General features: G+C 40.9%; 1 non-coding gene and 1 pseudogene across 2 annotated transcripts in view; one reads left to right on the top strand and one right to left on the bottom strand.

The window, feature by feature from the left end:
• The first annotated feature begins 19,437 nt into the window (after positions 1 to 19,437).
• TRNAS-CGA (transfer RNA serine (anticodon CGA)) lies at positions 19,438 to 19,519 on the top strand. Its single transcript has one exon. It is a non-coding gene; the product is annotated as a tRNA-Ser (tRNA).
• Positions 19,520 to 19,652: 133 nt separating this feature from the next.
• Positions 19,653 to 26,443, bottom strand: part of LOC147642301 (uncharacterized) — a 47,840-nt pseudogene continuing 41,049 nt past the window's right edge. Inside the window, exons 6-7 of the transcript XR_015266941.1 lie at positions 20,591 to 20,660; positions 19,653 to 20,466 (exon numbers count right to left, since the gene is read on the bottom strand). The product of XR_015266941.1 is annotated as an uncharacterized LOC147642301 (transcript). The remainder of the gene's footprint in view (positions 20,467 to 20,590; positions 20,661 to 26,443) is intronic.

Below are 26,443 nucleotides of genomic sequence, written 5' to 3'. Positions count from 1 at the left end.
AGAAAGCTCTTAGGCATTGGGGGCCCAATAAATCGAAGTGGTTGAAGCTTCCCATGCCACTCCTCTCTCAATTGGTGTTCAAGGTATGTGCGCGCCTACAATAAAGCCATATTTTGATTTCCAAAGATGTTTCATGTATTGCAGTTTGAGTTCAATGCCACATGACAAGCAAAGGTTAGTTGCTTGCTGCTGGGAGTAAAGAATACCAAATTGCCAACCCTGACTGTGGGAAAGAGTTTTTCAAGAAGGTGATCTCTTACCGGGGCTGGGGTGAAAAGGCAAGTAGCTTCACTACTCCCAAGCTAGTAGAGATCGCTCGAGCACATATTCCAAATGCAAAGTAAGATTACACAAATTTCTCTCAATGCATTAAAGTTTTCTTTTGATATGTAGCTAGACACATAAAGCTGGTTCACAATGCAAGAAATGTAGGCTCATTAACATATTGGCAGGCGGTGAGTTTGCAATGAGAGATATCCAGATTCCACCTTCCGACAGAGCATTCTTCATGTGGCTGGCATTGTCATGTGTACTGGTTCCAATTGATCGAGTACATGTTATAGTTCTATGCGAAGTTGGAGGAGAGCTCACCCACCATAGCTGGCATGCACGAGAGAGCCACACTGGACTCTGGGGTGAGTATCACGGATGCCCTCAAAGCTTTTAGGAAAATGCACTTTGAAAAGGCATTCGTAAGGTGGAAAGGGCAAATGTGTGCCACCCTAGATCTTGACCAGCAACAACCACACTTGCCGTGCACAGCATGGCGCCTCTTATATAGGTATGTAGTAGCATGACATGATACTATGTGTCTCATATTATTGTTAATCTATTGTATTGAAAGAGTATTCAAATGTTTCTATATTAGGTGGTGGAGAAGTTATGTGTAATCGGATATGTATTCTCGAGTACCTTTCAAATGCATGGGTGCAGTCCAAGAGAGAGAAGACAAGATTGTACCCCGAGGAGTTGATCGACGAGCTACAGGGCAAGGACACTTGGATATTGTGCCCATTTGCAATCCACTTATATGCTATGTTGTTCTAGGAATCTTGCACTACTACAATGATTCATGGGATCGCTGATGAGGTTGGGAACCGTGGATGCATATGATAGCCTTGGAGGCCTGTGCTTGGTGTGGGTTAATTTTCCAACAAAGCTTGTTCTCTCCAATAGCACCAACACTAGGAGCCCCAATCCCCTCAAAAAAAACATTGCACAAATTTTAGTGTAAGGTTCTAATGAGGTCTATAACTATCATGTGTATGTGTGTGTGTCTCAAGGTCAATGATACTATTGGTAAATAAGTACTCAATGAATCCTCTTTCTTGTTTCTAGTATTCATGACAATTTATCTAGAATGGAAACGCAAAGCATTTTTTCTTTTACTGAAAATGCACACACTTATACAAAATTCTTTGACTCGATTCTGTTGGTTACTAGGTGTGTGTGTGTGTGTGTGTGTGCGCGCGCACACGCATGTGTACATGTGCACACATGCTATGCATGTGTGCATGTTTGCATGCATGTGCAAGAATACATGCTTTATAATGGCTCTAAACTTTATATCTTCCACTAAATTCAATAAATCGCATGGCCATATTGCCCATGGCAAATTGTGTGTTGTGGCTAGTCTAAATTACACTTGAGTGTGTTGTGGCTAGTCTAAATTACACTTGAGTGTGACATAGCACCAACACTAGGAGCCTCACAAAAACCGTTGCTCAAAGTTTTAGTATAAGGCCCTAAAGAGGTGTATAACTATCATGTGTGCATGCATGCGTGCGTACGTGCATGTGTGTGTGTGTGTGTCAAGGGCAACGATACCATTAGTAAAATATGTACTCAATGAATTCTTTCTTTCTTGTTTTTGATATTCATGGCAATTTGTCCCATAATGGAAACGCAAAGAATTTTTTCTTTTACAGAATATGCATGCACTTATATAACAAATTTGTTCATGTTGAATAGATGACTCAATTCTATTGGTTGCTAGGTGTGTGTTTGTGTGTGTGGCACGCACACACGTGCACATGTGCTATGCACATGTGAATATTTGCACACATGTGCAAACATGCATGGTTTCTAATGGCTCTAAATTTTATACCTTACACGAGAGAGAGAGAGAGAGAGAGAGAGAGAGAGAGAGAGAGAGAGAGAGAGAGAGAGAGAGAGAGAGAGAGAGAGAGACTTCCCAACTTGCTATCATGATTCTCCTTGGTATCTTTCCCTTATGATCTGGAGGTCCTCCAATTGATGGTTGTGGATCATCAAAGGTCAAAAATGAAGAGCTAATTGTTTATTGGACCACTCCTACTAGCGGCGGCAAAGTTGGAATGAGCTTGGCTACCCATTCAACAATTTAATAAGATAATTCTAAACTAGTGGTCCAATCTCCATTAGGATAATTTCAAAAACTCTCCTAGCAGCGGCAAAGTTAAAAGGAGCTTGGTTACCCATTTAACAATTTAGTAAAATAATTATAAATTAGTGCCCCAATATCAATGTATTGATGTGGAGAGTCTTACATCAAAGACTTCCTACAAGGGACAAAAATGGTAAATGGGTAAACATAGAGCATTGTTCTCCATCTATTAGGTGGTATCATCACTATGGAGAGAGATTAAAAAATGGCTCAATGTAGCTATACTCAAGATAATTTCAAGTGGAAACAAGCTTTTCTAGGAGACACCAAGAGGCTATGAAGGTGTGGCAATGGGTCCAGCGGGGCCATATTCAAAATCTGGGAAGCTACAAATGGTGTAATATTCATGAGGATACAAGCAAAAAAGCTACTCTAAGTGGAATGTATAGAAATAATTTAAGGAACCTACTAGAAACACTCTCAGTAATAGTATAATAGCTTACAATGCACGAGTAATGCTCTTTAGGACAATTGGATGCCCATGGGCTCTACATAGACCACACAAACATTATGTCTAATGTGATGTATTTTGTTTTTGTTTCCAATAATATTATCATTCCTTTAAAAAAAAAAATTTTGGGGACAAGAGATTTCTTCACTATAAAGTATACCGCTTGTCCCCCTCTATAAATATACAAACTCTAAATTATAATAGATTTCCTAGTTCCTATCCCACTCAAGACTATAAAAATCAACCCATAACCTAAGATCCATATGTTTCCTCAAAACTATATTAGATTTTGTAAATATAAAAGTTTTAAATAGATTATAATAAGTTTAAACATAAACCTTATTATTATCTAGTAGTTCAGTAAAGTTCTAAACTATACTTGTTCTTTCCTTTTTTTTAACTCAATTTAATTACCCTTGACATGGGCCTTAAGGTGTGGCAACTTTGACACCATCTCTTACCTCTTAAGGTGCAGCAAATTGCCAAAATTCAAGTGATCAAAGTGGGCATGGCATCGCTCCACGTCACTCATAGCACATGTGGTAGTAATTGGACAAGCATTATGTGCCATTCTTTCATATTACCTATCCAACCTATAAAGCCCATGGCCGAGTATCAGACATTATAGTGATATCTCTCATATCTATCCAACCTATAAAGCCCATGGCTTAGAGTATGAGACACTATAGTGGTGTGGTGTCTACAATAATTGGACAAGCATTATGTGCCAATCTCTCATACCTTTCCAACCTGTAAAGCTCATGGCTTAGAGTATCACACTACAGTGATGTTTCTCATACCAATCGTTAATTGGAAAAGCATTATGTGCTAATCTCTCATGCTTATCCAACCTAGAAAGCCCATGGCTTAGAGTACCGAACACTATAGTGATGTCTCCATCACTCCAGTCATAAAGTGTACACCTATCATTAACAAAGCTAACCACTAAGACTGCCCTAGATATGGCAAAGACTGATAGAGCAACTCTTTTCACTAGATATAAGGAGTTATTTACACATGTGAGTGTGCCTCCTTGAGGAGCACACTCAAGGAAGGAAAACAAACCACATTGAGAAGTAATGTGCTTGCTAGCACCACATTGGGAAGTAATGTGCTTGATAGTGGTGCTTGCTAGTACCACTATCAAAATACCATCCTTGCAAAGAGCACTACAAATTGGTCATGGCGGGTAAGGGAATTGGAGTTACCCTTGTGTGGATGCAAAATCCTGGTATGGATCAAGTAAATCTGTGCAAAGAATAGACACCAGTGAACTATCCATATAGGCCTCATTAATACATATAGGCCTCATTAATACATACAAGTTTACTCTTTGAGATCTTTAATCCTTGTTGTGAGAAACTCGTCCATCGAGTCTCCCTCACTCATATGCTCGGACTCTAACTACTTGCGTAAGTAGGCCACACATGCCTCATTACACACAGCATAGAAAGTACATCCCAAGCTTGCTTGGTAGTTTTACATGAGCAAATATAAGAAATAATGCTCATTTTTCATGGAAAGTACCACCAATGTGTGCTTGTGCATCCCTTGCATCCTACTTAGCTTGTTCCAATATGAGAGGTGTGGAGGTGGTGTAGAGGCGGATGCCACAAATACATCTAAACCAAAATCACCATCCAAAGCAATTGTACTATCATGTGTAGACGACAAGACAAAGCATGCCTCAATGCCAATAACAACATTCCAAAGTAATTGTACTATCCTGTGTAAGTGACAAGACAAGGCATACCTCAATACCAAAATAACAACATTCCAAATCCCCTTGTCAAACCAATACATGATACATCATATAAAACAACAATGGGTAGCTAGTCCCGTTAAGCTTATCCTCTTCAGCAGTGAAAGCATCTCAAATACATCAATGCCTATCATTTTAGTCTATAAATAACGAGTCTTTGACACAACATACAAAATTCCCCAATAACCTTCAAGTATTGTCAATGTCCACACTAAATGCAACTGAGATGGTTGTCAGCAAATCACTGATGCCAAAGAGACCTATATAATGTATGAAAAATGGCACAGTTTAGAGTGTATAAATGTTGCTTTTTAAGCAAATGAATACTTAACAAGGTGTTGCAAATCGGTAGAAAATCAGCTTAAAATGCAGCCCACATATTAACCTATTGTTGAGGTAATTGTGGATGTGTTGGAAAGGGCATCCATACATGTATCCAAGTATATGTCAAAATGGCTAGTGTGCAAACACTGCATGATAGCAAATTAGCTACTCCTTTACCTAGGAGGACATATGTAGTTTCTCATCATGCATCTTATTCTTTTGTGGATCCTATTTCCTTTGAGGAAGCAAAAAAAAATGATCATGGATGAGGGCCATGCAAGATGAGTACTAACTCAATCCTCAAAAATAGCACTTGGAATTTAGAAAATTTAACTTATGGTAAAAAGGCCATTGGTAAAAAGTGGGTTTATAAGCTTAAGCATAAAGCTGATGGTAGCATTGACCACTATAAGGCAAGGCTTGTTGCAAAGGGTTATACTCAAGAAAAGTGCATGGATTCTGATGAGACATTTGGCCCATGTCTTGTATAACTATAATTTGTTGTATTATTGCATTGGCAGTGTATCATGGATGGAATGTACATCTTCCTTAAATGGTGGTTTACACGAGGAGGTTTATGTATCTCATCCTCATGGTTTTGTTCAGAAGGGATAATTGTCTAAAGTATGCAAGTTAAGAAAATCTTTATAAGGCATTAAGTAGGCTTCTAGAGCATAGTACGAGAAGATAAATGCATACTTGGTTGCAAATGGTTTTTATAGTAGTCCAGCTGAGAGTACCCTCTATGTAAAGAGGAATAATAATCTTTTATTAGTCATCATTTTATATGTTAATGGTATGCTACTCATCACAAGCCCCAACAATGAGGATAAGAGTTCAACCTTTAAGAATGAATTACATATTCCATTTGAGATGACAAATTTGGGCTCATTACATTATTATTTGGGAATACAATTTATATAGCTTATGCAAGATGATGAAGGTATTATGATGTTGCAATCATATTACATACATAGACTGCTTACACGATTTGGCCTTAAAGATTGTAAGCCTATTACTACACCAATAGCTACACATGTGTTGGATTGGTCTCGAGGAAGCACATGAAATATGGTGCATCACTTTATCACCAAGCTATTTTCGTGCCTCATTTATCTATGCAAATAAGGCTAGACATTCTCTTTGGGGTCTTCTAGTTGAGCAAGTTTATGCATAATCCCGAAAGTAAGCATTGGGGCCTTCTAGTTAAGTAGGTTTATGCATGATCCCAAAAGTAAGCATTGGCACCCTACCAAGAGAGTATTTTGATACTTACGAGGCACTCAATCCCTTGGGTGATTCTATACTAAGAGGAATGATATTTAGCTGGATGCTTTCAATAACTTCAATTGGCTTGAATGTTGTCCACTAGTGGCTTTTACTTTCATCTTGGAGATTCATGTACATTATGGTTTAACAAAAGAAACAGTCAATGGTGGCCACTTCGAGCTATGAAGCTGAGTACAAGGTAGCATTTACAACAATTGTGGAGTGTGTATAGCTTAGACGCCTTTTGCCAGATCTTGGTGTTGGATAGTAGTCCCCCACCTCTATCTTCACTGATAGTATGCCTGCCAAGGTAGAATTTTCTTCAACAATCTTTGGCTCCTTTTCATCACACCTGTAACAAACATTCACCATTATGAGGAACCCGATATTTCATGCTCACACAAGGCACATTGAGGTGCATTATCATTATGCCATGGAGAGGCTCATTTTATGAGAGATTAGCTTGGCTTATGTCTCTACACATGACAATGTGGTAGATATGTTCACGAAGGCTCTTTCACGAGAGAAGTTAGAAGCTTTTTGCAAAGCTTTGGGCCTATTGCCATTTAGGGATTAATCAGCCATATGATCTTTGTACATGTTCACATCATTCACTACATGGGAGATTTGTAGCCATTTATATGGTAGTGATGTTTAAATGTAGGCTAACAATATCGTAGTGATGTGTGGATTATGCTAATAATGGATCAGGGCTCTTTTTCCCTCCTTAGCAAGCTTTTTCCCTCAAACATGTGTACACACTCCTATGAGTGAATGTGGAAGTGACTTCAATTGTACTTTACTCATTCTCATCAATCTACTTTGAGTGTTGTTCTGCTTCTCTGTATCTTTGCTTACTTACTTGCTACATCTGTACGTGTGTTGCTACCTTGGTCTCCACTCCAATAACCTACAAGGCTAGTTCACCTAGCAAGTGTGGCTAAAAAAGAATTGAACCTATAATCTCTTCATCCTAGGCACATCTCTTAACAAACAAATAATAATACTTCTTTCCTTGCATGTCTCCGCAATAGCATCTCTCTCTCTCTCTCTCTCTTCAAAACAAGGTAGTATTTTGTTAAGCATTTTTATGGTTGGATATCTAAAATGATAGCGTTGGCCATAAGTTCAACATTCACTAGGTGCGATCAAGAAATGACATCAAAAGGGACATCAAAATGGGGTAAGGGAGGGCTTGCCCATGGGTATGTGGATTTTTAAAAAAAAGAACATGAGAGATTCTTCTTTTGTCTTATATCATGTGCTTAAAAGTTACGAGTGTCCTATGTTCCTTTTGCTTGTAGGCTGGGTGGATGACATGTAGTCTCATTGGGGATTGCCCATTGGCATGTTCGACATGCTTTCATGTATTGTTGCTTGTGTTCAACATCATGTAAGTGTTTGTCATAATGTACTATAGAATTTAAATTTTTCTTTGAAATATAATGGAAGTTTCATCTCTCTATGTTGTCTTTGTAAAAAAGTAGCAATGATAATGGCCCATGGAAGTAAACAACATTGTGTACACACATGCTTTCATGTATTGTTGCTTGTGTTCAACATCATGTAGGTGTTTGTCATAATGTGCTATAGAATTTAAATTTTTCTTTGAAATATAATGGAAGTTTCATCTCTCTATGTTGTCTTTGTAAAAAAGTAGCAATGATAATGGCCCATGGAAGTAAACAACATTGTGTACACACATGCTTTCATGTATTGTTGCTTGTGTTCATCTTGTAGGTGTTTGTCATAATATGCTGTAGTCTTGTAATTTTTCTTTGGAATATAATTGAAGTTTTACCTGTCTATGGTGTCTTTATGAAAAAGTAGTAATGATAATGGCCAATGGAAGTAAACAACCTTGTGTACACACATGCTTTCATGTATTGTTGCTTGTGTTCAACATCTTGTATGTGTTTGTCATAATATGCCATATAGTCTTGTAATTTTTCTTTGCAATATAATGGAAGTTTTATCTCTCTGTGATGTCTTTGTAAAAAAAGTAGCAATGATAGTGGCCCATGGTGTCTAGAGTTCAACATCTCATAGGCGGTGGTCATAATATGAAGAAGTCTTGGAATATGTTGGACAATATTGGAAGTTTCATCGTTGTCCATTGTCTTTTTTTTAAAACATGCTATGAAATTGAAGAGAGAATAAGCGAGACCATAGAGAAGAGTAGAGAGAGAAACCACTCGCCTTAAAACCAAAAAGTGCTTGCTGGAAAATGCTCACCAAAAAAATACACCCCATGTGCATCCCTACCATCCCACTTAGCTTGTTCCACTGTGTGATGAACAAGGAAGCAGCTTCAGATTTATTGTAGATAGGGTGGAGCTTGATGGCTAAGTATGCATGCTGGTACTAGACATATGTGGCCCCTGACACTTAGTACTAGGAGTGTACGAGCTTCTAGGATTGGTAATATGATTGGGTAAGTAGCTTCTTGGATAGTGGGATTTCATGATTATGGTGGATGTGAGACATATGTGGGCTCCTCCATGCACTGGTCTCACCATCTAGGAGTGATCAAGCTCAACAGTGCATGGAATCTTGTTTGAGGATCACGATCGTGATGCAAGGAGACATGTGGCAATGATGTGACACTAATGTGTTACTTATGGTTATGTGATTGGACATGTGGAACTTATGGATGTTATGAGAAAGATTTGTATGGATTTTTCTTTTTATGAAAAGAATTGTTTTTTAATGAGTGTGTGTGTGTGTGATCTCTGTTATATAGTGTGTGTGAGTTAAATGAGAATTTTAATTATGGGTGTGAGAGTTTACACCACCAGCTCCATAGGCCTAGCGGTTGGGCAGAAGGCTAGACCCATGGATTAGTTGGGGCTAGGCTAACTCTATGGAATTGGTCTAAGTAAAAAAGGATCAAACACTCGAAAGTGGGTGGTAGGGGAGACCCGAGCTTGAGGCAAGTACTTTCCAAAACGAGACCAAATTGTATTTAAGAACAAGAAACCTAGGAAGAGTAGTCTAGATTAGAATTCATCAAAAAGGATAGAGAAGTTACCTTCATAATCAAGGAGTCATGACATCTTATTAAGCATCGCGGAGTTGCTCGATGTGACCTCCTTGTGAGAATTATGAAGGGAAAATTCCTAATGGAATCATTCACCTTTCCTCACATGTAAGGATTGTTTCAATAAGAATGAGGAGAGCTCATCAGATAATCAAGCATTAGGATATTATGATCTGTGGCCCTAAGTGAGCCAGTCTACCCTAAAAGTGTTTTTCATTGCTAGATTATTGTATGTTAGAGGGGTAGAAATCTCATAGTAGCTGGTATCAAAGTTGAGACAAATTGGATCTCATAGTTGGTATCAAAGTTGAGACAAATTGGATCTCATAGTTGGTATCAAAGTTAAGATTTGAGCATACAATCTTAGGATATGATTTGAGATAGTTGGGGTCTCACAGTTGTTGGTATCAAAGTTGAGTTTAGCGTACGATTTTAGGATATGATTTTACACAATTTGCGACCTGAAATTGGAACTCATAGTATTCTATTGGGTTTCTCTTTATGATGGAGCAACAAATGATGAGGTCATACCTATCAGGAGTCCCTGGAATTTTGAGAGAAGATAACATGATAGCATTCGCATTTGAGCAACTTCTGCTTGTTGCTCAAAATGAGTTGCTTTGGTTAGGCACTTCGAACACTTCTATTTTTCCACTCTATGGCAGACCAAAGACATAGACGATTCTTGGGGCAGTGGGTCATGGGGCTCTAGAACCACGATGAGAAGCTATCAAATCACATGAATCTTGTGATGAAACTTACGTGATTGGACGCCAAATAGAGATTACACTTTATGGAGCCGTATGCGATGATAAGAATCTAGGAATGATCCTTGTTGTTTGTAGAGCTAATTTTTTGGGCATGAAAAACTTGAGTTTTTCATGGTGTGACACTACTACGCCTACTGTTTTTTTGAATGTCATGATTTTAAGTGGCCTTTATTATTCCCTTGAGACTATTAAGAAGTGCTCAGCAAGATTGATGATCCTTTTTGAGTGACTATATTATGCATGAAAAACTTAAGATACTCAACAGGGTATCTTCTGAAATTCACGCATAAACATTCATACATATTTTGTGCATCTTTGCCTTTCATGGGTGTTAAGGAATTTTCTTATGCCTACTACTAAGCTTCAAGGACCTCTGGCAATAGCACAGTGACTCCCAAAGTGAGTTGGCAAATAGTTTCAGTCATGCCATTATGCATTCAGATGAGATGATTGTATGCTTGGATGTCGTAAGAGGGATTGCACTTAATGGACCTATACGATACAATCTTAGAGTCCATCATCAAATGTATAGGATTCTTAGGAACTTTATTCCCCCACCATAGGATTTCAACTTGCCATGCATGCCTTTGAGCATGTTTAGCATGGGATGATGTCTAGCCATATGTATGACCACTTCATAAGAGTGAGACTTAACCATTGATGATGGCTTGTAGATAGATCTAGACTATCTTCCGTATTATGCTTTGAACCCGAGTCTAGCCATCCATGATTATGGAAATCCCAAAGTTTCTAAAAGAATATAGGATTCATGGTAGAAACCTCTTTATCTTATAGCTAGACTTAATCATCTTAGTTTGTACCTTTTGCCTAGAAAATTTGAAATCATAGATCGTACCAATGTTTTTGACTTTTTGGCTTTAGGTGCTGAGATTTCCGCCAAGCAATGTAATAAGCTTTGAAGAATCAAAAGAAGCATTTTCTTATCTTAAAGAATTTTGTTACTTAATTATTGGAAAATTTTGATGCGAAAATAGTTTTTTCTTTCAAAGAGAAATCATGAGACAGGTCATCAAGCTCAAACATTATACTTGAAATGGAAGCACAGATAATAATATTAAAGAAAATCTTCATAGGTCACACTCGGGTCCATTATGGGAGGAGGAAATAACCTCGATGAAGCAGTTTTGAATTGGATTGATTCTATGGATGAGTACTTTGATATATCAAGGTACAACGTTTGTAGTAGTAAGATGGCCCTTATTCAGCTTCAGGTAACTAGAGTGGCTAGAAGTAGTTAGAGAAATCATATTGAATCCAAACCATTGAACCAAGACTAGCGCAAGAAAGAAGATATGAAGGTGTACCTCCAATAGAGAATTTATCCCCTAGGATTCTAGGAAGCAAAGATGAATGAATTCTCAAAGTTGTCTTAGACAAGGAAATCTGTCAAAGGGTACCATCAATCTTATGCAAACCTTATTCACTATGCTCCCACAATTGATGATGAAATGACACTTCTTAATCGATTTATTTGAAGGTAGTAAAAATGGCTGACTATTTCACCCAAGATTTCCAAAGGAAACAATTCAACAAAGATCCTTGTCGCCCCCTCTCTCAAAGACAACTTTGACCATATGTGAATAATTTTGGTTTAATTAAACCTAAGTGTAGTTGGGGGAATCAAGGCTCTAAGGACAAAGGACTTGGAGTAAAAGATTCTCATTCTAATTTGCCATTAAAGTTGGAGTAATCATCTAAGGAAAGAGCACAAATGCTTAAGATGCTAGCAGCTGGGTCACATGATGAGTGATTACCTGAACTTTCCTATTTTTGTGCTTTTCCAACTCAAAATGCCCCAGGAACTTAATACTAGAGACCTATAGCTTCATTGAAGGAGTAATCAAGGACCCCCACCTTAGAAGTGGAGAAATCAAAGGAGACAAATTCCATCCACAAAGGGAGTATTTCCTTTCATGGATCTTCATGGGAACAAGGTGCAAGGAATTAGAGTAACTAAAGCTCCTACTACCTAATAACTTGTAAAGGCATATAATAAGAAAAAATATGAAATTTATGTTGGTAAGCTATATCCTGCAGGCAAGGGATCAGCAGATGCCAAGGGACCTAAATGGTTAAGTGAGTATGCCGATGTATTCCGTAAGAACTTGATCGAAATGTCTCCAACTCGTGAAGTAGACCATTTAATTCAGTTGATACCTCGAGCTCAGCCAACTGTAAGGAGGGCATACAAGATGACCATTTGGAAGCCATTAAGCTTAGCCAAAAGGAAGGAGGGCATATAAGATGGCCGTTCAAAAGCCATTGAGCTCAAGGAATTGAGGTAACTTTTGGAACATGGCTTTGTTCAACCCAATGTATCCCCATGAGGTGTGCATGTACTTCTCCAAAAGAAAAAGGATGGAACTCTTAGATTATGCATTGATTATTGGTGATTGAATCAGTTAACTATCAAGAATAAATAGATGAGCTCTTAGATTGATTAGATGGTGCCCATATATTCACATTATATGTGATTACATAGAGGATCAGAGATCAAGCTTATGAACTTTTACTTCCCCCATATTTGAATATGTCTTCCATGTTAGTTTGCTCAAGAGGTATGTTCCAGATCCCAATCATATTTTGGATAGTCAACAAGTTGCGTTTTCAGCTCAAGGACAAGTAAAACTAGAACCAGAAGTGGTTTCGGACACATCAAAGAAAAGCATCTTAGAAGCATGATCTTAAAGGAGCATCTAGTCAAGTGAATTTTTTTTCCAAACAAAGATTCCACCTGGAACAAAGGGTTATCCCCAGCTCATAAGATAAGGGCATCTCGGTTCTTCAATGGTGGGGGGAGAATGTATGATCCATCTTCCTATGTAATAAATTTACATGAGGTATTATTTTCTATAGTGCACATTCTAGTGAGAGACTCTGGACTTAAAGAGAGAAGGTGTGCATTTAAATGAGAAAAACTTTAGATTCTGGGAACAAAGATGAGTAAATTTTTTTATTTGGCGAAGTCAGTGTGCCTTTCCATGTGCACATGTGTACCCCCTCCCAAGCACATATTAGGGTTGGAAAGAGAAAAGTTGTCATTAGAGAATTGTGAAATAAATAAATGAGTAAATCTAAGAAAAATAAAAAAATAAAAAAATCCCTATGCAAATTAAATTAAGTATGTGCTTAGGTGTGAAAGCATTAGCCTTAGCACTTGTGAATGCGAGAGCATATATTAATTGGACTAAGGTTGAATGGGTAAGGTGTAAAGCCTAAGGTTTAATTTTAAGGTGTAAATAAGTACAAAAGAATGAGATAAGCTTTGGAACTAATAAAAAATGCAAACCATGCATGAGAGAGGGAGTTAACTTGGTGTAAGGTATAGATGGATGTGGAAGTAGTTAATTACATGAAAAATGATTGGCTACATGAATGTTCAGGTCTAGTTACATAGATTTTTGGTGGGCTACATTCATTAGTCATGTGGGAGTCTATTGGTAGTCTCCAACCATCATTTCATATATAAAAGCACCCCTAGCTCATTTGAAATAACGAGTTTTTCTTGTGCATGGGAGGGTACTTTTCTACATAGAATTTAGTGCAGTACGAGCTTTTGGGGTAGACAAGTGTATAACCTAGGCATAGGGTACTCATTTGGCATAAAAAATAGTGCGAGTGGGAGTTGTGCTGATCATCAAAACTACTTGTGGGATTCTTGAAGAGAGGAGGCATACATCTCATCTACATCGAGCTCTACACCACCTATTTAACTCAATTAACAAGGTACTACAACCCTTCTAATTTAATTTATGTACATTTTTAGTCATTTTTATGGGAATGAAAGCTTAGGATAATTTAAATAAAAGACCCTCATTTATTGCAATGTTCCCAAGAACATATATTATGGTTCTAAATTAACCATACAACCTTAGTTTAAATTAGAAGTATGCATGCTCTTTGTATACCACATCAAAAATAGACATCCTTGATGTATAGATTTAAAATGAAAACATGGGCTAGAGGAGTTGGATCAAATCTAGGAAGATCACTAATTAAATTATGGTTAAATCTTAATTAATTAAAGACATTAGTTTAGAGAGAGAAATTGGCATATGTGCACTAGCATATACAAACTGATTATACTTAATGCTTGGCTAGGACAATTGACTAGAGATTGAAAGGTTAAAATCAATTTAGGATAGAGATACCTTAATTGTAGAGAGAGAAAGAGAGAATACCCAAGAAGCAATGAAGAGAAAGACATAACCTACATGGCTAGTTGTGCATGAGTAAATAATCACCAAGGATAGGTTAGAAAACCAAAATCATTTTTGAAAGATTAAAGACCAAATTATAAAAGTTGGGACATCACTGTGGTCCCCAATGTGGATCCCATCTATCGGGGGTTTTATCTATATTTTGTTATTTTCATTGATGATGTTGCACACCACATGGGTGTCCATTGAAGAATAAATTAGAGGTTTTTGCATGCTTTGTTTTCTTGGCCATGGCTAAAAATTTCAGTAGTCTCATAAGCTTTTAATGCTTTGCATAGATCGAGGGGGGAACCTGTCACATGAGTTCGATGCATTCTTGAAAGAGAGGGGTATTATATGCCAATGTACTCTGCCATACACACGTCAACAAAAAAATGTGTCTAAATGCAAGAACATGTCCCTTATCGAGATGGCACGTTATATGGTTAAAGGCAAGAACCTACCTTATAAATTTTGGCTCAAGGTAATCATGTGTGCAGCTTATGTTTAAAATAGATGCCCCACCAAAGCTTTGAACACTGTGATCCGCGTATGAGGCTTGGAATGGAAGGAAGCTAATAGTGAATTATATGCATGTGTTTGGTTGTTTAGTATATGCCCTTACGGTGTCCTCGCTCGCAAACACCGACACAAGCTTCAAGGACAAGGCCATGGAATGCATATTTGTGGGATATAGTTCCGAAAGCAAAGGATATCGTTCGTATCAGCCTATGATGGGTAAGATAATATTCATTCTCGAGATGTGGTATATTCATTGAATACTCAGCGCAACCCTTGCTAGAATGCAAATCGTAGGTTATTGTGGGTTCACAGGATGTGTTGGATTATTTATTGCCTTTGTTCCAATGTGGTGCACCGGATTCTGACCATATGAATCAGCCTATTGCTCGAATACTCCAAAATTATCAACATGAGTTTCAACCCATCATTAAGGCAAATTGATCCGGCAGATGTCGATGATGCAGTGAATCGAAGAACAAGCTACTATCAAGGAGGCCAAAGCAGCCCCAAAATGGCTATTAACACTTTGTGAGACCACAAATTGTTCAATCCTCTACTTGGTAGAAAAGGATTAGCTACTCACCATGCACAGGGTTATTTTTTTATCAGGCACTCATAGCTGCAATATGCAATGAGGAGCCTGCTTCTTTTGAAGATGCTTTAAAAAGTGAGCATTGGATGGCAACCATGCAATTGGAAATTATTTCCATTCATAAAAATGACACTTGGGAGTTATGTGACTTGGCCACAGCAGGCAAGCATGCCATAGACACTAAGTGGGTCTACAAGCTTAAACCTAAATCATATGGTAGCATTGATCGCTACAAGGCAAGACTAGTCACAAAGGGGTATGCCCAAAAGCAAGGGATTGACTATTGTGTCATTGCATTAGCAGCACACTTTGATTGGCAAGTGCATCATTTGGACGTCAAAACAACTTTTTTGAATGGGGATTTATAGGAAGAAGTCTATGTCACCCAACCTTCAGGTTTTGTTAAGAAGGTTTAGAGGGCAAGGTATGTTGTTTAAGTAAAGTCTTGTATGGTATGAAACAGGCACCACGGGCATGGAACCAAAAAATTCGTGCTCACTTGATTGCTCTTGCTTTCAACAATAGTTCGACAGAGAGCATGCTTTATGTTCACAAAGTTGGTGAGGATTTTATTATTCTCATACTTTATGTGGAGGACATGCTTTTAAGTGGTCCCAATGAGGAGAAAATTGCAACCCTCAAGGCTGACTCGCAATGCTTATTTGATTTGATTGATCTAGGCCTTTTGCACTATTATCTCACCATACAATTTGTATCAATTAAGGGGGATCTTATCATGCATCAGTCCAAGTACAGTGGACAGCTTCTGCAAAGGTTTCAGTTTGAATATTGTAAGTGTGTTTCCATACTTATAAAAACTGGATTCAAGTTTTCACTACAGGATGTTGGAGAACCATTTGATGCCTTTCTTTATCAGCACATTGTGGGATGCTTAATTTACTTGTGCAATACTCGACTAGATATTTAGTTTAGGGTTTCCCAGCTGAGCATATTTATGCACAACCTCGACACAAAGCATTGGTACAAGTTGTGAATCATGTGTTTCAGTATCTCAAAGGCACTCAGACATTGGGTTGCTTCTATTTCAAAGGCTCGTCATCTTCCTTGCATGCTTTTAATGACAGTGAGTGATTAGGCTGGTTGTTACAACATAAGAGTGTCCCCACGAGTGGCAAATTGTTTCATTGTTGGTGGATCATGCATATCATGGCTCAGCAAGAAACATTCCATTGTGGCCACTTCTAGTTGTGAGGCGAAGTACATGGTAGCATTTATAGCTACAGTTGAATGTGTATGACTCAGATGCCTATTGGGCTAATCTATGTGTGGGACAATAGTCATCCACTCCTATCTACAACACTGACAGTTAGAGTGCAATGGCTTATGAGGAATCTAGTTTTTAATGCTCGCACAAAGCAGATTGAGGTGCATTATCATTATGTCGAGCAAAGGCCTGGGAGAGATTGACATGTCTACATAGGACAATGTGCTAGATTTGTTTACAAAAGCTCTTCCAAGAGAAAAGTTTGAAGTCTTTCGCAAGGCTTTAGGCTTACTACCATTTGTGGATTGATCTGCTATTCCCTGTATACGTTCACATCATTCACTCCAGGGGGTTTGTTACATGTGTTGTGTATACCTCCTAGTCGTTCTAGTGTGAAAGGACTCTTGTGCCCATGTACAAGAGTCCATTCTCGTGTGAACAGACTATTGTACACGTGCACTTTTTACCATCTTTCTAGTAAGGGTTTTTTCCCCCATGTGACCACCCTTAGGTGGTGGTACTTGAATATCCTAGAGCATATTGTACTTCTCACATTTACTTATCTAGAAGAATTGTTCCAGCTCTCGTGTGTCTCAAGCTCTGTGTGTGTGTGTGTGTGTGTGTGTGTGTGTGTGTGTGTGTGTGTGTGTGTGTGTGTGTGTGTGTGAGCTTGGTCCCCCTCCACCCAACAGCCTGGTCATTCTTAAAAAATCTTGATCTTCTTGAACTTGGAGCTCGGCTTTCCTCACAGCTTCTTCTTGTTGTGCCACTCCTGTTGTTGCATGTCTTCTCTCCAGGAGTAATTCTTCTGATGTAGCTTACCACCATTTTTACATGGTCTTGGTTGCCTATGTCGATAAATCATTGATCTAGATGAGTGTCCATCATTTTCCATGGAGCCTCCATGTGCACAACTTCACTAGAAATTATTCATCATGACCATCTCCTATCATGACACAATAATCACACTCCTTCTAAGACACAATTAGACCTACATGGGTTTACTAGAAATTATTCATCATGACCACATCTCCTATCATGACACAGTAATCACACTCCTTCCAAGACACAATTAGACCAATCCACTCAGTTATATTCTTCCAATTAGGACATGCACGCATATCACTCCTACAAAAACATCAAAAAGGGGAAGAATCTCTATAGGCTTCTCTCACTCGTACTTCCTATTCAAGTTTCTTGCTCCTAGATCCCCAACGCTCTTGAATTCCCAATGCCCAATAGGATCGCCAAAAGTGGCACAATTGGGTTAAGGACCTAACACTTTAGTAGTTTTAAACCACCTAGCCACAGCCCTCATGAGCTATGTTGTATGACTGTGCCCAATGCATAAGTGCAATAAAGAGAGTCAAAGAAAGCAGTTGAGCTAGAGAAATCTTTAAGATTGGAGTACACATGGGGAGGGCACACCTTCCACCCATTGTCCATGCACGTCAATTGTATATTTCACTCACAACATCAAGAAAAAATATCCACATCTTGCATCTCATGGGCACACATGGACACGCACCTACAAATAACCACATCAACACCAACCCTCCAAGTATATCTTTGGATGGGGGGACCATGGCAGGCGTAAGTCTAGCCCATGGTAGGACCCATTGCTTGGATAACCATCGACCTTATAGGTACCTCCAAAGAGCTTCAACTCTGCTTTGACTCGAATTCCACACACCTCTTGCCCTAGTCGAGGTGTTAAAGCTATGAGATCTATAAATAAAATCATACCGGACCTAGAAAGTCTAGATTGCTATCTACCCATGCAAATCATTTATTGGTGGTGGTGGCACTAATTTCTTAATCAAAAGGTGCACGTTGCATCTATTAACCACCTGATTTTGAAGGGCCAAGCCACTCCCACACTTTTTTAGAGTAAATAATGGTTAAACAATGGATATATTGTCCTATTAACATTTGCATCAATGAAGCATCGAGTATCTTGATTAGCCACTACGTGATCTTACTAGGAAATAATGGCCATGTCCATAATTCCTAATTAAAAGAGTATCTTAATCAAGTATCACACTTGATATTACTAGGAAGTGTGTTGGTCATGTCCATCTAAGAGCATAATCACTAACCATGAATGATGGCTCCTTTTTAACTAGTAGGGCTAGAGATTGATTTCTACCCTAGTCTTGGGATGGGACAATGGATTTTCTCTTTCATCTTGGTCAAGCTGTGCACCGTTCTTTAAAAGTGAAGAGAACATGATCTGAACCTTCATCAATGTTTTGGATCACATACACTCTAGATAATGATGGGGTAGATCATTGAAGTGGAACCATTTTTAAAAATACTTCTATGCTACCTTCTATAACAAGGTAAACTTAAACCAATGGCCTCTTATTTGAGAGACATAAGCTCTACAACTAGATTACACAACCAATTTTCTTAACCCTTGCATATTACAAATAGTTAAGTTAAAATATTACTTCACATAGGCTTTAGTTATTGGTGCATTGCTTTTTGAGTACGTAGCTTTTGTTGTGTTGCATGATGTAATACTTATTTTTCAATCTTAATAATACCAAAAAAAAACCTTTGCATTGATAACCTTTTCTAGTTACTTACCCCTCTGATTAATGGGATAAATCATTGATTTATTTGTGGCACACATATTAAGATAAATCATTTTTCAACAACTCAAGTGTGGATAGGATCTTATTAGGAAAACCAACGCATCACTTCTCCTGCATGATGTAATAATGAAGTCCTATGGACGGTCTGTAAACTTTTTGAAAATTATCAAGCTTAGCTTTGAGAAAGCAAATGCAAAACCCTTTATATAATTATTACCAAGTCAGAAATGCCAGCTCGGCGGCTTGGCCGAGTGGTTAAGGCGACAGACTCGAAATCTGTTGGGCTCTGCCCTCGCAGGTTCGAATCCTGCAGCCGTCGGTCAAAACCGAAAGAGCGCTCTCCGTTTTGCGTGTGCCCTTTTGGCACCAAAAAACGCACGCATGCAATCGAAAGGGAAGAAGCCTTTGCGTCAACTAGAATTAAAAAACACTCTGGTTTTCTTGGCTGCACATTACAAATACAAGGCTATTTATTGATTATCCATTGTCATTCAGATATACACAAGGCTATTGTCCTATCATTGTCATCTGGCCACTTGAATATACACAAGAAATGGGGGAAATATCCCTTCCTTGCTCTTCACATGGAGCATGTGCTTCTGTTACTGAAGATTCTTCACGAGGTTTCATCAGTGGTGATGGCAGAGTGACCCTTTTTTGGGTAAAATGCAGGCAAAGAGCAGGTTTCCGAAACGACCAGCATTACTTTTTCAGCTTTCCCAAATTATTACCAGAGATAATGTTTCTAGTGCATTAATAAGGACCCAAATGTTAATGAGCTTGCTGGAAGACCATCTCCCTTGGTGATTCCCCTATGGTCCGTTCAATTCAATGCATTCCCCCACCGATAAGCAAGACATGACCCAGCATAAACATATCAAATGTCTCTGCTCTACTAGTACCATGAGGAGCACATCCACCGCTCCGAACCATCAAATGGGAGAGATAAAGATGACATACCAGAGCTTGAGATAGGGCTGTTATAAACACCACCTCCTCATGTCTGAAACACAGTAGCCCAAAACCATGTGCCCACTAAGATACTCCAAGTAGTAAGGATGGAAAAGGGCACTGAACCACCACCATCGTTGCCTCTTGAACCATACACAAGGCATGTGCCCACTAAGAAACTCCACGCACTTGAATCATTGCCCACTAAGAAACTCCCTAGTAAGGATGGAAAAGGGCACCGAACCACCACCATCAATGGCTCTTGAATTGTACACAAGGCATAAGTCTTATCCTCCGCGGACGCTGCTTTCTTGCCTGCAAGAAGATTCCTGCTCCTTATCTTTACAAACTGTGAACAACCCCTGACCAGACTAACACTGACCATAAAATTGATGTGGGACCATAAAACAGTTCATAAACTTCAGGGTAGTTATCCTACCTTTTCTTGCTCTATTTTTGGAGCTTTCCAACAAAGAAGGCCTCCATATTTCAGTGGAGATTCAAGCCTCCTGCTAATCAAGATTGTCAAAATCAAAGGCTTCTCTCTCTCTCTCTCTCTCTCTCTCTCTCTCACACACACACACACACACACACACACACATCATCAAGTTCAAGAATGCGGAAGCTCGATTAAGATCTTTAGAAAGATAGTGACTTTTGAAAGACAAACATTAACATCAACGAAGATATCACAAAACTTCAACTGGAGAAAAGGAAGAGAGCTATGATGAAAGTTTGAGAGGCAAGAGACAAAGGGAAATGCACTGTTTTCAGATATAGGCAAGTTCGCACATACGCGAGATGCCGAAAAAGCCACCAGCACCCAACATTGCATCATCACGGTGTGGGGTCTATGGGACCGTAGAGATGGTTGCATATAAGCTAAACATGGTAGTTTGGAATTGCAATGGCACTTAAAGGTCAGATCCTGGAAACTTCAGTAAACTAACAAAAAAAGAGAGATCATATTTTATACAAAGACACACCAGAGTCCTACCAGTTGTGATGGGGTATAGCTGGGCTGCAACTTTCAGGAAGGAGATAAGAACATCACATGGAGTTCAGGGCTCAGGTACACTAGCCATGCTTTTCCAATCACACCTCTCAACCATGGTCTCTGTTGTCAAGTGGGTGAAAATCAAGACCACAAGGCTTCAACATGTTTTGCTACTTCCCTTCTAATGGGCCATCATACTTTATGAGGATAGAGCTGCTTAAGGTCACGTGAGCACTGTCGAGCTTGGAGCTCCCTCCCGCTAGCGCACACCCTCCCCCCCTTCCACCTGTGTCCTCGCCAGCACCATCTTCATCTCACACCCTCCTGTCTGCCCCTCCTGCCTGCCAGTCCGCCCAGCGCGGCCTCCCCTCTGCACCCAGCCACCTCTTTGCCTCCCATATTCTCTGCCAGCCCCACCCTCCTTGCCTTCTCACCTGTCTGCCACCCATTTCCAGCTCCCCCCGGTCTCCCTGTCCTCTTCACCCTCTCCTTCGACATGTGTGTGCAGCTTTCGGACAGTTCTTCCTATGGCAAGTTTCGACGTCTTCTGGTCTTCTCTCTTAGTGTGACATGTGAGGTCTTTGACCATCGTAAACACAACCTTAGGCTAACTAAACTGCACTTAATGATGCTTAAGAAACACAGATAGTGTCAATGCAATGCAATGCAGCTATATTAGATGGATGGGTTACAATGAGATCGGAATAGATCTATGATGCTGTCCTAGATGACTATCCTTCTCGGGATGAGAGGAATAGGCTGAATGCTGATGCTGAGGACTGTTCCTTGCTCCAATGCTGAGGTCCACACGTCGATGCCGGCTTCCCTCTATGTAGGAGATAGGAATGATGAACTATATGCTGAATATGCTGCCTATATGCTGAATATGCTGAATGGACTGCTGTCCCGCTGTCTTTCCCTTGTCTCCTGGGAAGGAAACGCTGAAGGGGATGGCTGGGAACTGATGCTGAACTGAAACGCAGATGCTCTCCGGCTGGAGATGATGCTCTATGCGTTTGCTGTTCAGATGGACTGATGCGCTGGGATGCGATGATGAACTGAATGCTGAAAACGCTGTGGTAAGATGCGTTGATGGAATGAATGTGATGCGCATCTATTTATATGAGTGAACTGGTGCTGGTCGGCCAGCCTTGCTGCAGTCGGCCAGCTCTGAATGCTCACGACTGCCATTAAATGCCATAAATGCTATAAAATGCTGGTCGGCTGACTAGAAGGCTGTCGGCTGATGTAGATATGCTGTCGGCTGATGCTAACAGCCCTGACTTGATGCACATTAATGCCTTATATGCTCATGATGACTAAAATGCTGATGTTGGTGATGAAACACCACCATATGATGCTCATACTGATATATGCCTGAATGAATATCCTGATTATATGCCTGATGATGCCATGCCACTTGTACACCTGATGGGTGTGCACGTGACATTCCCCTATGCTAAAACTGTTGCTGGGTGGTATACCTGGCAACCTTTCGACTCCTGTGGTGATCCTTCTCCACCGCACCACTGCCCCCTTCTGTCTTCTGCTGCCGGGACTGAGGTCGTCTGTAGGAGTGGAATCCTTTGAACCAAGGACTCTATCTACTGTGGGAACTGAATGGCAAATGCTACTAAAATTGCTTGGAAATACCTGAGTCACCCCTGGCATGTCTGTGGAATCCTTTCACCTACAATCTCCGTCGTTCCTGAAGCTCTGAACCTCCTAGTGGAAGAGAACCCCCTGCTGTTGCCAGTTGAAGCCCAAAACTTATGTACTCCTTTGATGATGGATGTCATTCTTCCCCAGAGAATTCATGGGCAAACATGTATGCCTTGCAGATGCAAGACTGACTGCTAAGATGTCTGCTATGCAAGCCATGTGCAACCCTATATGCTGTGCAAGAATGCAGATGGATGGGTTACTAATGCATACCTAAGGGAAGATCCCTAAGGGTGGCCTGCAAGATTTTGAGAACTGGGTTTAACTGTGCGGAAGCGATTAACATGACGTCTAACTGAATGACTGATGGAATGAAAATAATCTAAGGCTGGTTACCCTGTAACGCTCTAATACCAATGTGACATGTGAGGTCTTTGATCGTCGTAAACACAACCTTAGGCTAACTAAACTGCACTTAATGATGCTTAAGAAAGACAGATAGTGTCAATGCAATGCAATGCAGCTATATTAGATGGATGGGTTACAATGAGATTGGAATAGATCTATGATGCTATCCTAGATGACTATCCTTCTCGGGATGAGAGGAATAGGCTGAATGCTGATGCTGATGCTAATGCTGAGGACTGTTCCTTGCTCCAATGCTGAGGTCCACCCTTCGATGCCGGCTTCCCTCTATGTAGGAGATAGGAATGATGAACTATATGCTGAATATGCTGCCTATATGCTGAATATGCTGAATGGACTGCTGTCCCGCTATCTTTCCCTTGTCTCCTAGGAAGGAAACGCTAGATGGCTGGGAATTGATGCTGAACTGCTGAACTGAAACGCAGATGCTCTCCGGCTAGAGATGATGCTCTATGCGTTTTCTGTTCAGATGGACTGATGCGCTAGGATGCGATGATGGACTGAATGCTGAAAACGCTGTGGTGAGATGCATTGATGGAATGAATGTGATGCGCATCTATTTATATGAGTGAACTGGTGCTGGTCGGCAGCCTTGCTGCAGTCGGCCAGCTCTGAATGCTCACGACTGCCATAAAATGCCATAAATGCTATAAAATGCTGGTCGGCTGACTGGAAGGCTGTCGGCTGATGTAGATATGCTGTCGGCTGATGCTAACAGCCCTGACTTGATGCACATTAATGCCTTATATGCTCATGATGACTAAAATGCTGATGTTGGTGATGAAACACCCCCATATGATGCTCATACTAATATATGCCTGAATGAATATCCTGATTATATGCCTGAATGAATATCCTGATTATATGCCTGATGATGCCATGCCACTTGTACACCTGATGGGTGTGCACGTGACACTTAGGACTCCATGGCAGCCGCTCTGTCATCCCTGACTGAGGCTACCATCCCTTGCCTCTCTTTCTCAAAAGCGGACCTCCAACTCCTTGCTTCGACTGTCGCCTCCCTCGAGGCTTGGACAGCTCAGGAATCTTTTGCAGGCAAGCCTTATCAGTGAGCCTGGAAAGATCGCTGATATTCATCCTTTGGGGCCTGGATACTACTAGGTCGAGTTTGATTCGCCTACTAGATCGGACAGTCATACCACTAAGCCCCGTCGCACTGTGCATGGCCCATGCCTTCTTTTGTGTGGTGGCAGCATGGCTTCGACCCAATGTCTAACCCTCTGGCTGGCATCTAAAGCTTTCCCGTGACAGTCTGCTTTCCTGATCTCAGTAAGGAATACCTTCCCCTCCTCCCACTGATAGGTGGTGTCATCGGGAGAGTGATGGAATCCCCTCCCACAGCCGCTTCAGTTCTAGCCCGGACGGCAGGGATGCCTCTCTCTGGAGTCAGTTCCTCATGTCATATTGCTTCCTTGCCTCTATGGAGCTCCTATTTTATAGAGAGTGGAGTACTTGGGCCTCCCTAGCCAATGCTTCATTTGTTGGCAGATGGGACACCTTGCTAGAGCTTGTCCACGTTGTCACTCCAACAGCGTGCCCCCACTGCACCTTCCCCCCTTTCCACCTCCCCCGCCCCCATCTTCTCCTCCCCCGCCCCCCATTTTCACTCCTTCCCCCCCGGCTTCATCGGAACCCCCTTTCCACCTTGCCAGAACACTCCCGCCCATGCCTAACCCAAAGAGGAGGCAGCAAGCTAGCTTGGTTCACCACTTGATCCACCGTTTCCCGGAGAGGGCACTCCAGCAACAACAGGGCACTAGCAATCTCAGGACCTCCCTTATTAGTTTCTCTCAAATTTTTGGAAGAGGCTGTGACATAGTTTTCGACCATGAAAGATCACTCTCGTTCTATGGCATCTGGCGCATTGGAGCCTAGTGGTTGGCACCAACTTCAACGAGTTCTTGAGGAGTAACTCTATTATCCTCACCTCCCAATTTCCCTTTCAATCTATTGATATGAAAGACTGGATGAACTCTAACATGTGGAGGTAGTTTTAAGTTCAAACGCAACCGTGCCAATCCGATGTATAACTCAAAATGGTTGCAACAAAGCAATAAATTCACAAAAGCCCCTTGATTTGAGCCAAAAAATCAGTTACACGATAAAACCCTAATTTTTGCAGTAGGCTCCTGAATGTTGTAGTCTCTTGATTTTTGATGTAGGCTCCTGAACCTTCTCCACAGTGTTGTTGGTGGGTTGACGTGGCGAGAGCAGCTGTTGTTGGTGCAACAGGCAGGTTGCTGCTACTAGTGCGACAAGCGGGAGCAGCTGCTGGTTGACGTGGCGGCCAACTGCTCGTTGACCAGAGGAGCCGAGCGTGGCGTAGACGGGTGCAGAAGGCAAGAGCCGTTGACGGAGCTGCTACAGGCAGGAGCTATAGATGGCGACAGGCACGGCGCAAAAGAAGCTGGGCGACGTGTGCAGTTAGTGCAACGGCAACGTTGATTGGACGGAACGTCGCATTGCAGACAGGCATGGGACTGTCGGATCTACCACATCGACGGAAAGAAGACTCAAATTTTTCACCAAAAGTGGCCTTTGCCATGTAAGGCAAGGTGGGGCTGAGCTCTGCCCTGGATCCCACCTCACAAGGTGCGAGCTCTGCCTTGCCCCCCCACTAGCTCCGTCCACTTTGGAGGCTGAAACAGGCAGCAAAAGGGCAAAGCGCCAGTCGGGCAGAGCAGAGACAACAGAGAAAAGGGCCAAAAAGTCACAGGCGACGACAGAACTGCGGACTGAAGGAAACATACAAGCGGTTGACGGACAGAAGGCCTGGGCCGATGGAGTGCGCAGGAGTCGTCGGACGAAGCAGGAGTCAACGGGAATTCGCAGGGAGTCGGGCGACGGGAACTCTACTACTGGGTAGGGGGCTGCAGCCAAGCTCTGCTACAACTGTTGGGGGTTAGGGTTTCAGAGAAACAAAGAACACACACACACATAGATGTACACAGCAGCAAGCTCTCAAGAGAGTGAGAGAGATGGTGATAGCTACTCAAAGTAGATAGGATACAAAGATGTGGAGCAAGGGAGTTGACTCCACAATATCATAATACAATAAGTGTGGTGTCCTTTCACACCTAATATCCAAGGGGAAAAACCCAAAGGGAGATAAGTGCCCTTGGTTTGCCCATGTTCATATGTGGCACTACTCATAGCATATGTGACATAGCTCATAGCATGTATGCC

Source organism: Cibotium barometz, chromosome 1 (genome assembly GCF_041138505.1).
Source record: "Cibotium barometz isolate CiBa-2024 chromosome 1, ASM4113850v1, whole genome shotgun sequence".
Taxonomy (NCBI): Eukaryota; Viridiplantae; Streptophyta; class Polypodiopsida; order Cyatheales; family Cibotiaceae; genus Cibotium; species Cibotium barometz.
Note: the sequence above shows the minus strand (reverse complement) of the source record. Positions and strands in the feature narration are given on the sequence as shown.